This window comes from Puma concolor, chromosome B3 (assembly GCF_028749965.1).
Source record: "Puma concolor isolate L17-30 chromosome B3, mPumCon1.1.hap2, whole genome shotgun sequence".
Lineage (NCBI taxonomy): Eukaryota > Metazoa > Chordata > Mammalia > Carnivora > Felidae > Puma > Puma concolor.
This window is the reverse complement of record NC_141672.1, coordinates 87,783,571-87,797,944: the sequence shown is the minus strand read 5'-3', so window position 1 is coordinate 87,797,944 and position 14,374 is coordinate 87,783,571. Positions and strand designations below refer to the sequence as shown.

At 42.8% G+C, this 14,374-nt stretch overlaps 1 protein-coding gene across 1 annotated transcript in view; it reads left to right on the top strand.

Moving 5' to 3' along the window:
- Window positions 1-14,374, top strand: part of EHD4 (EH domain containing 4) — an 87,548-nt gene that overhangs the window by 51,466 nt on the left and 21,708 nt on the right. The gene's annotated exons all lie outside the window — the stretch shown is intronic.

Genomic DNA, 14,374 nt, shown 5'->3' with positions numbered 1-14,374 from the left:
GCTGTCTTTTTCCAGGGCTCATTCCTCTTTAAATGGACCTGCTTCTTAACGTAACTTTTAGCCTGATAAGGAAAACAAGACATGAAACCCAATTTTCCCTTTGACTTGGTCACATGACCAGATGCCACAGCATTCATCAGGCCCAATACTCAAATGGAACCTTCCTCCATTCCCCACCTGTCTGCCCTATGGTGTGATCCTTGATGTAAGGAGCTTCAGGGTCACATGGCCCCCATCTGTCCCATCGTTATCTTTACAACATCCCCAGAGGAAAAAGAGACAGGCTATGAGGTTAGCTTGTTTATTTTAGGAGGAAACAGACCCTGATAAGTTAGTTCACAGAGTTTTGGACTAAATTCCAAAGGAAGAAGGAGTTGGGGGAGGAAATAGAAAATAAACAACACCAAGCCCATCCAAGGACAGATTTGGTCCTTGGTTTTATTTAAACTGTGGAATGTTCAGTGGCCAAACCCCCTCAGGCCAGGCACAGGGAAACAGGGAGCTCTGTAACCACAGGGATCTTCTTGTGTGTGCAGATATGGAGGCCACGGAGTTTGTCTGTTTCTCTTCTCTGGCTATCTTGTTGGTTCTCCAGGACAGGGTTTAGTATCAGCCCCTCCCCACCCCCAGCGGGAGCCTGGACCCCCACTCACTGCCGACCCCTTCCCCACCCCTATTTACCCCCAAACCACTTGCACATCTGATCAGCTTTGTGGGGAGAGCTGGCTAGGGGTGAAAGGAAGTAGAGAGGCCAGCAAGAGCAAAGTGTCTGTGACTCCTCTCCTTACCAGCTTGTTTCCATGGCTCAGGCAAGTACAGCTGATGGAGGACTGCCTCTTCCCCCGGAGGTTATGGGTAGTGGCAAAGGTACTACTTCACCCACAGGCCTTCTTGAGATGGTGATAGGCTGGAAAAGGCTAGAAATCCAGACCCTAGGTAGAAACGCCATTATAGAAGAAAAGGAAAACCTTCCTTAGTAATATTGTTATCCGAGTCACATATGGATGAATAATTTTTACAGTATGCCTATTCTTATATATATATAAGATATAATATATAAAAATAATATATAATATATAATTATATATTATAAATATTATATATATTATATATTATAATAATATATATAATAATATATAATATATATTATATATTATTATAATATATAAAAATAATATATATTTATTGTAGAACACTTATAAAACTACTTTTAAAAATATCACAAAGGGGCGCCTGGGTGGCTCAGTCGGTTGAGCGGCCAACTTCGGCTCAGGTCATGATCTCGCAGTCCGTGAGTTCGAGCCCCATATCGGGCTCTGTGCTGACGGCTCGGAGCCTGGAGCCTGTTTCGGATTCTGTGTCTCCCTCTCTCTGACCCTCCCCTGTTCATGCTCTGTCTCTCCCTGTCTCAAAAATAAATAAAATGTTAAAAAAATAATAATAAATAAATAAATAAATAAATAATAAAAATATCACAAAGGGGGAACCTCACTGGTTCAGTCAGTGAAGCATCTGACTTCGGCTCAGATCACCATCCTGCAGTTCATGAGTTTGAGCCCCACGTTGGGCTCATGGATAAAAGCACAGGCTGTGGGATGCAAGTGCCTGGGTTTGAAACATGGCTCTTAGGAAATAGCTGTGTGACTCTGGGTAAGTTATTTAACCTCTCTGATTCTCTGTATCCTCACCTGTAAAAGGGGGACAATAATAGCACCTGTTTCATGGGGTTATTGTGAGGATTATGGAGAGTGTGCTAATAGAAAGCTCTCGGGGCAGTGCAGGAATATTGAGAGAACTCAGTCATATTGACTGCCGTCTTTAATTTTTTGCTATCATTCTGTACCTACCCCCAATCACATTTTCAGAAACAGCCTTTTCCAGTTGCAGAGTAAACTCAGCCTGGAAATGATACAAGGACTCCTTGCACATGTTTAATTGAAGTGGCTGCTATTGTTAACAGTGACTATTTTTGAAAAAATATATTTAATACCTGAGCAATCCCAGATATCTGATGTTTATTTTGAGATGATTTGTACTTCCTACAATTAGTAACAGCTCTTTTTTTAGAAACCCACAGAACTATTTAAGCAACTAAACCCTCTAATGTGCTAAAAATCAGTTACACTTCTCATTCAAGTTAATTCACTTTGTTAATCAGATTTATTTTACTGTTTCATATTTTATTTATTTATGTATGTATGTATGTGTGTATACGTATAATGTTAAAATGCAATCCACCCTCTTAAATTTTGAGCGTTCAGTACAGTATTGTTAACTCTGGGCACATCTTTTTTTTTTTCTTATTTTCGGGGCAGAGAGAGACAGAGCATGAACGGGGGAGGGGCAGAGAGAGAGGGAGACACAGAACCGGAAACAGGCTCCAAGCTCCGAGCCATCAGCCCAGAGCCTGACGCGGGGCTCGAACTCACGGACCGCGAGATCATGACCTGGCTGAAGTCGGACGCTTAACCGACTGCGCCACCCAGGCGCCCCTACTCTGGGCACATCTTATACAGCAGATCTCTTGAACTTACTCCTCTTACTTAACTGAAACTTTGTGCCCCTTGATTAAGAACGTCCCATTCCCCCTCCCCTGCACCGTGCCCCTGGCAACCACCATTCCACTCTATGATTATATGAGTTTGGTTATTTAAAAAAATTTTTTTCAGTGTTTATTTTTGAGAGAGAGAGAGAGAGACAGAGCATGAGCAGGGGAAGGGCAGAGTGAGAGGGAGACACAGAACCCAAAGCAGGCTCCAGGCTCTGAGCTGTCAGCCCAGAGACCAATGCAGGGCTCAAACTCACAAACTGTGAGATCATGACCTGAACTGAAGTTGGACGCTCAACCGACTGAGCCACCCAGGTGCCCCAAGTTTGGTTATTTTAAATGTTTTTATTATTATTATTTATTTTTGAAAGAGAGCGAGCGAGCAGTGGAGGAGCAGGGAGCGAGGGAGGGAAACACAGAATCTGAAGCAGGCTCTAGGCTCTGAGCTGTGAGCACAGAGCCCAATGCAGGGTTCAAACTCAGAAACTATGCGGTTGTGACCTGAGCCAAGGTTGGACATTTACCCAGTTGAGGCACCCAGGCGCCCCAAGTTTGGTTATTTTAGATTCCTGATGTAAACAAAATCATGCAGTATCTGTCCTTCTGTGAGTGACTTATCTCACTTAGTGTAATGTCTTACAGCTCCATCCATGTTGCAGAATCTCCCTTTTTAAAGCCGCATAATATTCTGTTGTATGTATAAACCGCATTTTTGTTATCTATTCGTCTGCCAAAGGACATTAAGGTTGTTTCCATATCTTGGCTATTATGAATAGTACCACAATAAACATGGGAATGCTAATATCTCTTTGAGATCTTGATTTAAATTCTTTTGAATTTAATTCTTCTGAATCCCCAGAAGTGGGATTGCTAGATCATATGGTAGTTCTGCTTTTCATTTTTTGAGGAATAAACCAAATTTCTTGAATACCTACTACATTCAATAGTAGGTACTGAGTACTGGGTATACAGTGGTGAATGGAATGAGAGAGTCTCTGCCCTCATAGACTTTCTGTCTTATAATCACCAAATAAATATATCATTGGAAAGTATAAGGGTTATGAAAGAAAAATCATTGGTGCTATAAGAATACGTCGCGGGGAACCTGATTTAGATAGTACAAAGTATCCTGTGGTGGGCTTTTGGGTTCCAAGCATGATTAAGACTTGGCCCCTGCTCTCAGGATGCTTATAATTTAGTGTAGTGGATGGGCTGTGGCAGAACACATATCTTCTCAGGAAGAAATGGGGAGAGAGGATCCATTCTACTCAGGTGAGAGGTGTCCCAGAGGGAAGTGACCCAGAGGGATGGGTAGCTGGAGATGGAAAAGGGGCAGGGCATTTGGAGCTAAAGAAAGTCTGGGCAAAGGTGCAAAGGCAGGGGGCTACAGAATGCTTTTGGAGAACAATAAAGAGCCCAGTGTGGTTTATGGGGAGAGGAGGGTGAGGTTTAGCAAGAGCCTCTGAGAAAAGGCTGGAGGGGTAATGTGGTGACTAGTCATGGAGAATTTGTAAACATTTGCTCTAGAAGGAATCAGGGCACCCAAAGTTTTGGAGATTGTCTCTGAGTTCTGAGAAGGGGTGGGAATCATGTGAGGACGAGATTGGAAAGGAAGGATCCCGGGGACAAGAACTACAGTTAAGAGGCACCACCGGCACATTGACAATGGCTGTGTGGACAGTCTGTGCTGGACAATCGACTAAGTGCTGGAGGGACACAAAGATGGATATGACACCTAAGGGACTTCTGGGAGAGAGGCTAGTGTTACACAAACAAATCAGCCCAGTAACAGCTGCAGTAGGGATATGAGGGACCTGGCATTTGACAGGAGCTGCTAGTTCTACAAGGGGCAGGCCAGTGCCCCGCCAAAGAGGAGAGGTCTGAGCAGAGTCTTGGGCCATGTCCAACTGGGCAAGTGGCCTTGCCCACCCCAAGGATGGGGCCAGGGGCATGGGCAGGAGGAACCTGGCCTCAGTTCTGGCTGTCCTGCATTATCTTGCGTCCTTTTATTGACACACATCTTGTTTAAAACTCATGTAATTAGCAACTTGGCTCTGGGAAGGAACTTAAGCATTTTTTTTTCCTGTTCTATTAAAAACAGACTGCCAAATTTGTTTTTTCAGGGCCCCCGCCCTATATTTACCTGAGCCAGGGGGCAACTGTTCTAATCTCAGGTGTCATTTCCTGGTGGGTGCCTTCAGATGGAGACCATGGTTTCCATGGGGGCTGTGATGGAAGCCCCTGATTGGATAGAAGTGGCCCCTTCCTTCCTGCCCCCTCCTTTTGTTCCCAGAACGTGGAGCCAGGATGCCAAGCTGGGATCTTCCACAGGACAAATTCTCTTTCTTAGCTATATAGCTTGTGGGTCCCTTTGCAAATAGAAACTACATTTTTAACCAGTTGGATTGATGACATCTCTTGTTTTGTTCTAGATGAATAAAAGTTCCATTAGAAGGTCTTATAGAATTGATGGGGCGCCTGGGTGGCTCGGTTGGTTAAGCGTCCAACTCTTGATTTCAACTCAGGTCATGATCTCACAGTTCATGAGTTTGAGCTGTGCTCAAACATTGGGTTCTGTGCTGACAGCACGGAGCCTGCTGCAGATACTCTGTCTCCTGCTTTCTCTGCCCCTCCCACACTTGCTCTCAAAAATAAATAAACATTAAAAAAAAAAAGTCTTATAGAATTGAAATGTCTATAATTGAATGAATAAATGTTAAAAATACATTGAGCACCATGGGACAAGTCTGTTATGATATTGATTCCCGTGCCCTCCATACATACTCATTAATACACACATACATGCACTACCCCCACATGTGCGTGCGCGCGCGCACACACACACACACACACACACACACACACACACACACACACACACGTTTGAATGTATCCCAGGGTCTGCTGCATTCTACCTAGCTGGAACGGATTCTCATAAACTCAGAGCATTCTCATCCCTGACCCGTCACCGTGAGAAACTTTCTTATCACCTTGGCCAGAAGGTAGGACACTTGTGAAATTACACAATTCTCAAAGTTCCAGTGGATGAGCCAAATTTTACAATAACCTCTTTGGTGAAGACTGATTTCAACCAAAGCATAGGGCTCCTGCTTTAGTTAAATTCAACTCTATGCTCAGCAAGATGCTCTGTGCAGTCCCCTTGATGAACAGATTTCAACTTCCTTGTCCATTCAGCAGTTTGTGGAGATGTGTATCTTTAAATAAGTTTAGCAGCCTTGAATTTGTTCTCTCTTCCTTCCCTTCCTTTCTTATGCATTTATTTATGTCAGTTTGATTGAAGTATAACATAATAATGCACTCATTTTGATTGTACAGCTTGGTGAGTTTTGACCAATGCACACCCGTGTAACCACTGCCATCATCAAGGAATAGAAACTTTCCATCCCCCTCAGAAGTTCTTCTTTGTCCGTGCCGCTTTGCAGTCAGTCCCAGCTGCCCTCAGCCAGAGGCAACCACTGATGTGCTCCCAGTCACTGCAGCTTGGCTCTGCCTGTTCTAGAATTTCCTATCAGTGTGTATTCTTTAGCGTCTGGCTTCTCTCACTCAGCATGGTGTTTCTGAGATTCACCCGAGCGGCTGTGTGGCAGTAGCTCATTCCTTTTATTGCTGGGCGGTATTCCACTGTACAGTTTATCCGTTCACCTGCTGAGGGACATTTGGATTGTTTCCAGTTTGGGGCTATTATGGATAAAGCTAGCAGCCTTTGTTCTACAGACATATGTCCCTCAGCAACCATTCCAAGCACATCCTGGGCACTTGATCATTATTAGTTCATCCACTTTTGACTTTTCATTTAAAATGTATTGTTAAGTTTCAAAATGTTTATTGCACTTCTAAGTTCCAGAGAGAGCGGTGTCCCAAAAGGTTGTTTAAAGCCAGTTTGGGGAATTTGGAACAGTTTTCCACAGAAAACTGTCCTTCAGGAAGCATTTGCTGAGGGCTGGTCTTGGTGAGCACTGTCTTGGTACTGTAGAGAGCAGGGTAAAAGGGCCCTGACCCTTGGGTGATCACAGCCCAGTGGGGGAAACACCTGTGACCTCAGATGGTACAGTTCTCTGGAGAGCTACAAGACCCTCTCAGGAGCCCAGGAGCTGGGGTGGCTTTTCAGAGGCAAAGGTTGGTCTGAGTCAGAGCTGTGGTATTTCCACTCAGAAGTGGGTGCCAGGTGGAATGGGCTATCTGTAAAAACTAACAGTGCGTGTCTGGACCAAAAACAGTCAACTCCAAAAGTAAAGACACTATGTAGGCCAAACAAAATAGAGCCGAGGGCTTTGTTCAGTCTCAAGGCCACTGGTTTTCAACTTTGTTTTAAGTGGTAGCTCTTTCCCAGACCCCCTTAGCATAGTGTGGCTGAACTCTAGTGATGATAGCGACCTGACCACCCTCTGTAACAGAATCTTCGCGAAAATTCATTACTCTCCCCCCACTGGGTCCAGTGTATGCTCTGGTTATCCCGGCCAGTCTGGCTATGCACAGGACTTTTGTAAGCCAGGGAGTGTCTGTGATTAGAATCATAGCTTTATTTTAGGAGCAACTCAGGGCCTTTAAGACCAACTGGTAGAACTCCATCTGTTTCACAAACAAGAAAAGAAAGGCCTCTGCATCTTTGAGGGTCCAGCAGCTCTACAAAATGTGGGCAGTTCTGTGCTCAGTTGTGTCTTTCATTAGCTGTCTTCTGAACACTGATTCTTTCACTTGGCTCAAGCATCATTGCCCTGTCACCTTTCCCCTAATTAATTGCGTTTTCTCCATGGCTGAAGACTATGCTTTGTCCCAACCAGGCATCCTTCAACATTTATTATGCTCCCACCATGCACCTGTTACAAAGGTCTTTTAAATAACCAGTAGAGGGGCACCTGGGTGGCTTAGTCGGTTAAGCGTCCGACTTCGGCTCAGGTCATGATCTCACGGTTCGTGAGTTCGAGCCCCGCATCAGGCTCTGTGCTGACAGCTCAGAACCTGGAGCCTGTTTCGGATTCTGTGTCTCCCTCTCTCTCTCTGACCCTCCCCCATTCATGCTCTGTCCTCTCTGTCTCAAAAGTAAATAAACGTTAAAAAAAAAAATAACCAGTAGATAACTTGAAAGCTTTTGGAGAGCTTTCTAGATGTCAGAATGATTCTAAATGTCTCTCATATGTTAACTCCAAAGCCCCATGAGGTATGTGGATGCCATTATTAGCCCCATTTTTACAGATGAGGAAATGAAGCACAGAGAGGTTAAGTAACTTGCCCAAGCTCACAAAACTAGTAAGTGATGGAGCCAGGATTAGACCCCAGGCAGCTGAGTCCAAAGCCTGTACTTTTTTCTTTTTTTCCAGCTTCGTTGAGGCATAATTGACAAATAAAAACTGTATATATTTAAGATGTACAATATGATGGTTTAATGTACATATATAGTGAAACGATTACTACAACTAAGCTAATTAACACATCCATCACCTAGTTACCACCTTGTTTCTAACTGTGTTTAATTTGCATTAACTTTACATAGTATAGAAATATGTATTTGCAAAAACAGTAATCTTGATGAATATAGTCATAGTGCCTACCCTAGACTTATGTGAAGATTAAGTAAATGAATATATGTATACTGATGAGAACAGTGCCTTAGTAAGCATATTATTAGCACTACCCATTATTATTATTATTGTCTATAACTTTCCAACTGTGATCACTCTTATACTTCCGGTTAAAGCAGAAATATGCATGGCCCTCTTTACAAATTGATCATAGAGTTTCCTATCATTAATGATGTATTGACTTGTCTATCTTAAATAACTTGTAAAGTACTCTCACAAGTTCAGTCAACAAAAGCACTAGGTTATTTTTTTAAGTTTCTGAGTAATGATTTGGTAATACAAAATCATGCGTATAAGCACATAATATTCTCTTAGAAATTATAGAATGAGGAAATCCATATATATACTATCATCAGGAAATTTCACTGCAGTTGTTTGTATGGTTCTTTCCGTATTCTTTGCTGGTGCCTAGATCTTTCCCCCACTGGAAGATAAGAACAGGTTAGGAAGGAGGGCCTCAAAAATCTTTTATCCTAAGTGAACGACAGTAAAAGAAAAAATCTGACCACTGCCTTCCCTTTGTTTCCTATGAACTGCTTTTGACTCAGGATTTATTGTTGTTGTTACTGTTTTTAATTGGAAGCACTTTGTCAGGAGATTTCTTAGGACACCTGAAACTAATATAAGATGATGTTATATGTCAATTATATCTCAATTTTTTTAAGTTTTGAAAAAGAGTAAGGCCAGTACACAGCCCATACTCTTAACCATGTCTTGTGCGACCATGAGGAAGACATGGCCCTTGCAGCTAAAGAATTTATGATGCTATGAGAGAGACCCATACATCCATCTGATTATAAAGTGTAAGCAAGAGGTTCAGGGAGCTCAGATGAGGAAGCAATTGAGTTCACCTAAAGCAGGGGTTGGGATTGGGGGGAGGGCACAGAAACAATAATAAAAGCTTATATTTACTGAGAGTTTACAAAAGTCCCAACATCATACTGAGCATATTAAGAGCATTTTCTCATATAATTACTCAGCAGCTCGATTTTACAGATGAGAGAATTGGAGCTTAAGGAAGTTAAGTAACATGGAACTGAATCAAGGTTTGGCCAGGTGTATTTGAAGGATGATAAGGATTTAGGCTAGATTTCTAGATCCTAAGCCAGAGGGGAAGGGCTCACCGGGACTAAGGTCCAGTGTGAGCAAAGACAGGATAACTTTCCTAAATCTAAAAATCCATGTTAGGGGCGCCTGGGTGGCTCAGTCAGTTGAGTGTCTGACTTCAGCTCAGGTCGTGATCTCACGGCTTGTGAGTTTGAGCCCCACGTCGGGCTCTGTGCTGACGGCTCAGAGCCTGGAGCCTCTTCAGATTCTGTGTCTTTCTCTCTGCTCCTCCCCCGCTCACACTCTGTCTCTCAAAAATAAATAAAAACATTTAAAAAAATTTTTTTTTTAATTTAAAAATCCATCTTCAAATAAGCAGATTTAAATTCCATGTTTCCTCAATTCTGTGATGCACCATCTAACCATCTATTGGTACCTTTTTAGAAGAAAAAGAAACTACTTTAAATGTGTTTTGCTGACCAACAATAATGTAGACATAGCTGTACCATCCCATGCCTTGGTACTCAGTCCTGAAACCGCCAAACATGGCAATCATCTGGAGGGTTTGCACAACGTACATCACCAAGTCCAGTCTCAGGGATTCCGATTCTGTGCTTTTAGGGAGGGGTCTACAAGTCTAAACTTTGGCAAGCGCCTTATATGAATCTAATACAAGAGCACATCTTGAGAATCAATGATCTATAGATCCTTCTGAGTCACTTTTCCTTCAGCGGGCAGATTAAATGACATCATTAATTTTAAGTCATTTCTTTAAAATCAACTGGAATGGGGCTTTTGGGTGGCTCAGTCAGTTAAGCATCTGACTTAGGCTCAGGTCATGATCTCACTGTTTATGGATTTGATCCCTGCGTCGGGCTCAGTGCAGACAGCTCAGAGCCTGGAGTCTGCTTCGGATTTTGTGTCTCCCTCTCTCTCTGCCCCTCCCCCACTCACACTCTGTCTCTCTGTCTCTCAAAAATAAATAAGTGTAAAAATAAATAATAGAAAACTTTTAAAAAGTAAAATAAAATCAGCTGGAACTTTTTGGTAGATAGGTACTTGGTGCCTATCTTAAATCACAAAGAATAATTGAGCAAGAACTATTCAGCCTTAAAAAGGAGAGAAATTCTGACAAATTCTACAACATGGTTGGACCTTGAGGACATTGTGCTAAATGAAATAAGCCAGTCACAAAAAGACAAATGTCGTACGATTCCAGGTATATGAGGTACCTAGAGTAGTCAAATTCATAAAGACAAGCAAGATAGAATGGTGGCTGCCAGGGCTGGGGGGAGGGAGGAAAGGGAAGTTAATGTTTAATGGGTACTTAGTTTCATTTGGGGAAGATGAAGACTTCTGGAGACGGGGATTGCACAGCAATGTGAATGTGCTTAATGCCAATAAATTGTACACTTAAAAATGGTTACAATGGTAAAATAATAATAACAACAAGTGTGCATGGAAGAAAAATGAGCTGACCAACCTCTCCCAGCTGTGGTAATTCTTTGCTTAGTGACACTTAGTGCCTGAGACACTTAGTGATTTCTTCATCTTTGATTATACTCCCTAATATGTAACAAATAATCCTTTTACACCTGCATGATGACGAATAGAATACACTTCTATCTACCTGTACCTTAAGTTTTCCTCATTACTTTAATTTTTTTAATGTTTATTTATTTTTGAGAGAGAGAGTGCAAGCAAGCTAGGGGCAGAGGGACAGGGAGACACAGAATCCGAAGCAAGCTCCAGGCTCTGAGATGTCAGCACAGAGCCCGACGCGGGGCTTGAACCCACCAACCATGAGATCATGACCTGAGCTGAAGTCGGACACTTAACCGACTGAGCCACTCAGGCACCTCTCTCCTTGTTACTTTAAAACAAGAAAATGTGGCCATGCAGCCATTCCTCCAAAGATGAGTAATGGCTTCACTTACAGTAAACTTACACCTGGCAGCTCTATTCCCACTAACTTTTTATTTCAATGAAGTATTGGAATGATGTCTTTGACTTATTTATTTTGTGTGTGTGATTTTTGCCTTCTTCTTTTTTTCGAAATGAAGATTATCTTTATATTTTTTTAATATAATTTATTGCCAAATTGGCTAATATACAGTATGTAAAGTGTGCTCTTGGTTTTGGGGGTAGATTCCCATGGTTCATCGCTTACATACAACACCCAGTGCTCATCCCAACAAGTGCCCTCCTCATTGCTCATCACCCACTTTCCCCTCTACCCCACTCCCCACATCAGCCCTCAGTTTGTTCTCAGTTTGTATTTAAGAGTCTCTTATGGTTTGCCTCCCTCCCTCTCTGTAACTCCCCCCCACCCCGCCCCTCCCCCATGGTCTTCTGTTCAGTTTCTCAAGATCCACATATATATGAGTGAAAACATATAATATCTGTCCTTCTCTGACTGACTTATTTCATGGAGTGATGTCTTTTAAAAAGACATTTAAAATAACTATAGGAGCCCAAATTTAAGTGGAAGTTTAAATCCATGGTAATGTCAAGGCCAGCCACTCAATCCGGGTGGTCCTTGGAGGAAGAGATGCGTGTCTCCATGGCTGAATTCGCACATGTGCCAGTGGTGACAGTGAGGGGAGCGGCAAGTCTCTCTTGGCACTGATTGTAAGAGTATTTCTGAACAGAAATACTCACATGTGGAGAAAATTATGCACCAGCCATGGTTTTTGGTAGCAAATCAAAGAAGCTAATTCTGGCTACCTGAGGCAGAAAAGGAAATTTGCAGAAAATCAGGTTGTTCACCGAGTTAATGGGTACGTTGGAGAGCTAGTCTCGAAAACTAGCTTAGGAAACCACCACCACTGGACTGTCAACTCAGCTTCTCTGCCATGAATAAATTCTCATTTTCCCTGTGGCTTTGCGTCCTTCTGTCAAGATTTAACACGCCCCTCTGCTGGAAGGAGATGACTCTCTGGTTCTAGATCACCTGCCTGTACCGCAGACTGCCAACGAGTGGGGCAAGGGACTGTCTGCCGGGGGACCCCACCCCTCCCAATAGGAAGGGTGTTCAGCAAAACTCAACTTGCATCCACTCCAGTGTCCACACGCAGCTCCTTCTAGTGGTCACTTCCAAAACATCTTACCTGACTACCAGGGCATAGCATCATCACTCACCTGCTGAGGGTCTCCTACCTGGGGTTTGGGGCTCTCTGGCACCCAAGTCTGTCTCAAATGACAGAACCACTTTGGGAGGCCTTATGTTCTGGCCCTGCAGGGACAGAGCTCAGAGTGAAATCTTGACTCTGACTCCTTACATACTACAGTGTGACCCCGTTCAGTAGGTCTTTGATCTTCCTCTGTTCTAACCTGACTACTGATAGTGATCAAAATAAACTCTGACCCACATTCTGACAATTACCTTTGCCTTCCTTGTCCCCAGGGAATCAGGGAGTGCCACCATGAAAGACAGAATAGAGAAGTGAAAAGCACAAACGGGAAATATACAAACATGTAATGATGATAAACACCATATATAGGGCGGTGCTTTCCTCTGGGGGATGTGCTTGGGGAGGGGTCTACGGGGGGCTTCAGCATTTCTGAATGTTTTGTTTTCCTTATTAAAATTGTGTCTGAATCCTTTCTTTCTTCAACTACTCCCCTTACACCTGTTCTTCAAATTTATGGAAACTTTAGTCAATCGGCCCCCTTTATTTTTGAAAATAGATCATTCCCTAGACACATTCTTATCTACCTCAGATCCCTCAGGGTCAGTCAGTATCCCAAATTTGGTATTAATATTTTTGTATGTTTGTATAGTATGTATCCATTGGCTCTTGAGTATTGCTTTGTTTTTTTAACATTTTAAGTGAATGTTATCCTACTGTACACATTCTTTTGAAACCTGATTTTTTACTCACCAGTCTTTTGGAGATTGGCCTGTGTTGACAAGTGAAAATCCAATTCATCCTCACTGCTGTATGAGTATTTTGTAATACAAATAAAGTAGACTTAAATTCCTTAAAGTATCTGAAGCAAACAAGGCCAAATGTCAAAATTTATTAAAGTTATGGGTTGAGTATATCAGCATTCATCATATTGTTTTCGAGACTTTTATGTGTGTTTGGGAGTTCTCAAAATCTATTAAAAGGGGTGATAGCACCAAATAGGAGTCAGGAAAGTTGCCATCTGGGCTTTAACTGGGCTGCACTGAGACTGAGTCCACAGCTAATCAGACTGAGATTAAAAATAAACCTGGTCGGGACGCCTGGGTGGCTCAGTCAGTTCAGCGTCTGACTTCGGCTCAGGTCATGATCTCCCGGTTCGTGGGTTCAAGTCCCGTGTCAGGCTCTGTGCTGACAGCTCCGAGCCTGGAGACTGCTTCGGAGTTTGTGTCTCCCTCTCTCTCTGACCCTCTCTTGCTCATGCTCTGTCTCTCTCTGTCTCTCAAAAATAAATAAATGTTAAATTAAAAAAAAATTTTTTTAAATAAATAAATAAACCTGGTGGCACTAGTCTCCTCTTATTTGCTTTTCATGGGCCTCTGCCTCCCCAGGGAGATGCCCAAAACAGGCCTTGACCATGGCCTGTGAGGAGTGTTTATGTAGCTGCACGATTTGGAGTATACTGGCACATGGCCAAACCGAACTAAACAGAGTCTGTTGTGGGCCTAGCCATTTTTAAAAAGAAATTGGCAAAAGACATTTCACACAATGGCTGTGAGACATGATTTTTTTTTTTTTTTTAATATTTACAACTTACTTAAGATATAAATAGTCCAAATGATAAATACTGGTCAAAGTTTTGGGCAGGCCAACCTTTGGCCTCCTTAACACTCTTAAAAACTTAGGATAAGAGAAGATAATTCTTCTTTTGTTGTGCTTACTAGACCCCCCATGAGACCTCAAGTGGCCCCCCGGGTTTTCTTCCTTCACCATTTCTGCTTCTTTCAGAAAAGTGAGACTTTGGTAGAAGGGAGAACTTTTGACCCAGGGCCTGTGGTTTTACAGAGCCATTGATCAAATTTGCCATTCATCCCCAGGACTGTACCAGGTGAAATGAGAGACTCGTGGGGACTAAGTGAAATGACAGATAAGGAAGTAAGCGATGCCCAATCAAAGTGCCCTTGAGCACCTTTTCAGTTCCTGTTTCTTCCCAGGGAAGGGTTCCTAGGGTCCTCAGCATTATCTCCTGAATGCATCCAGCCCCAGGGGAC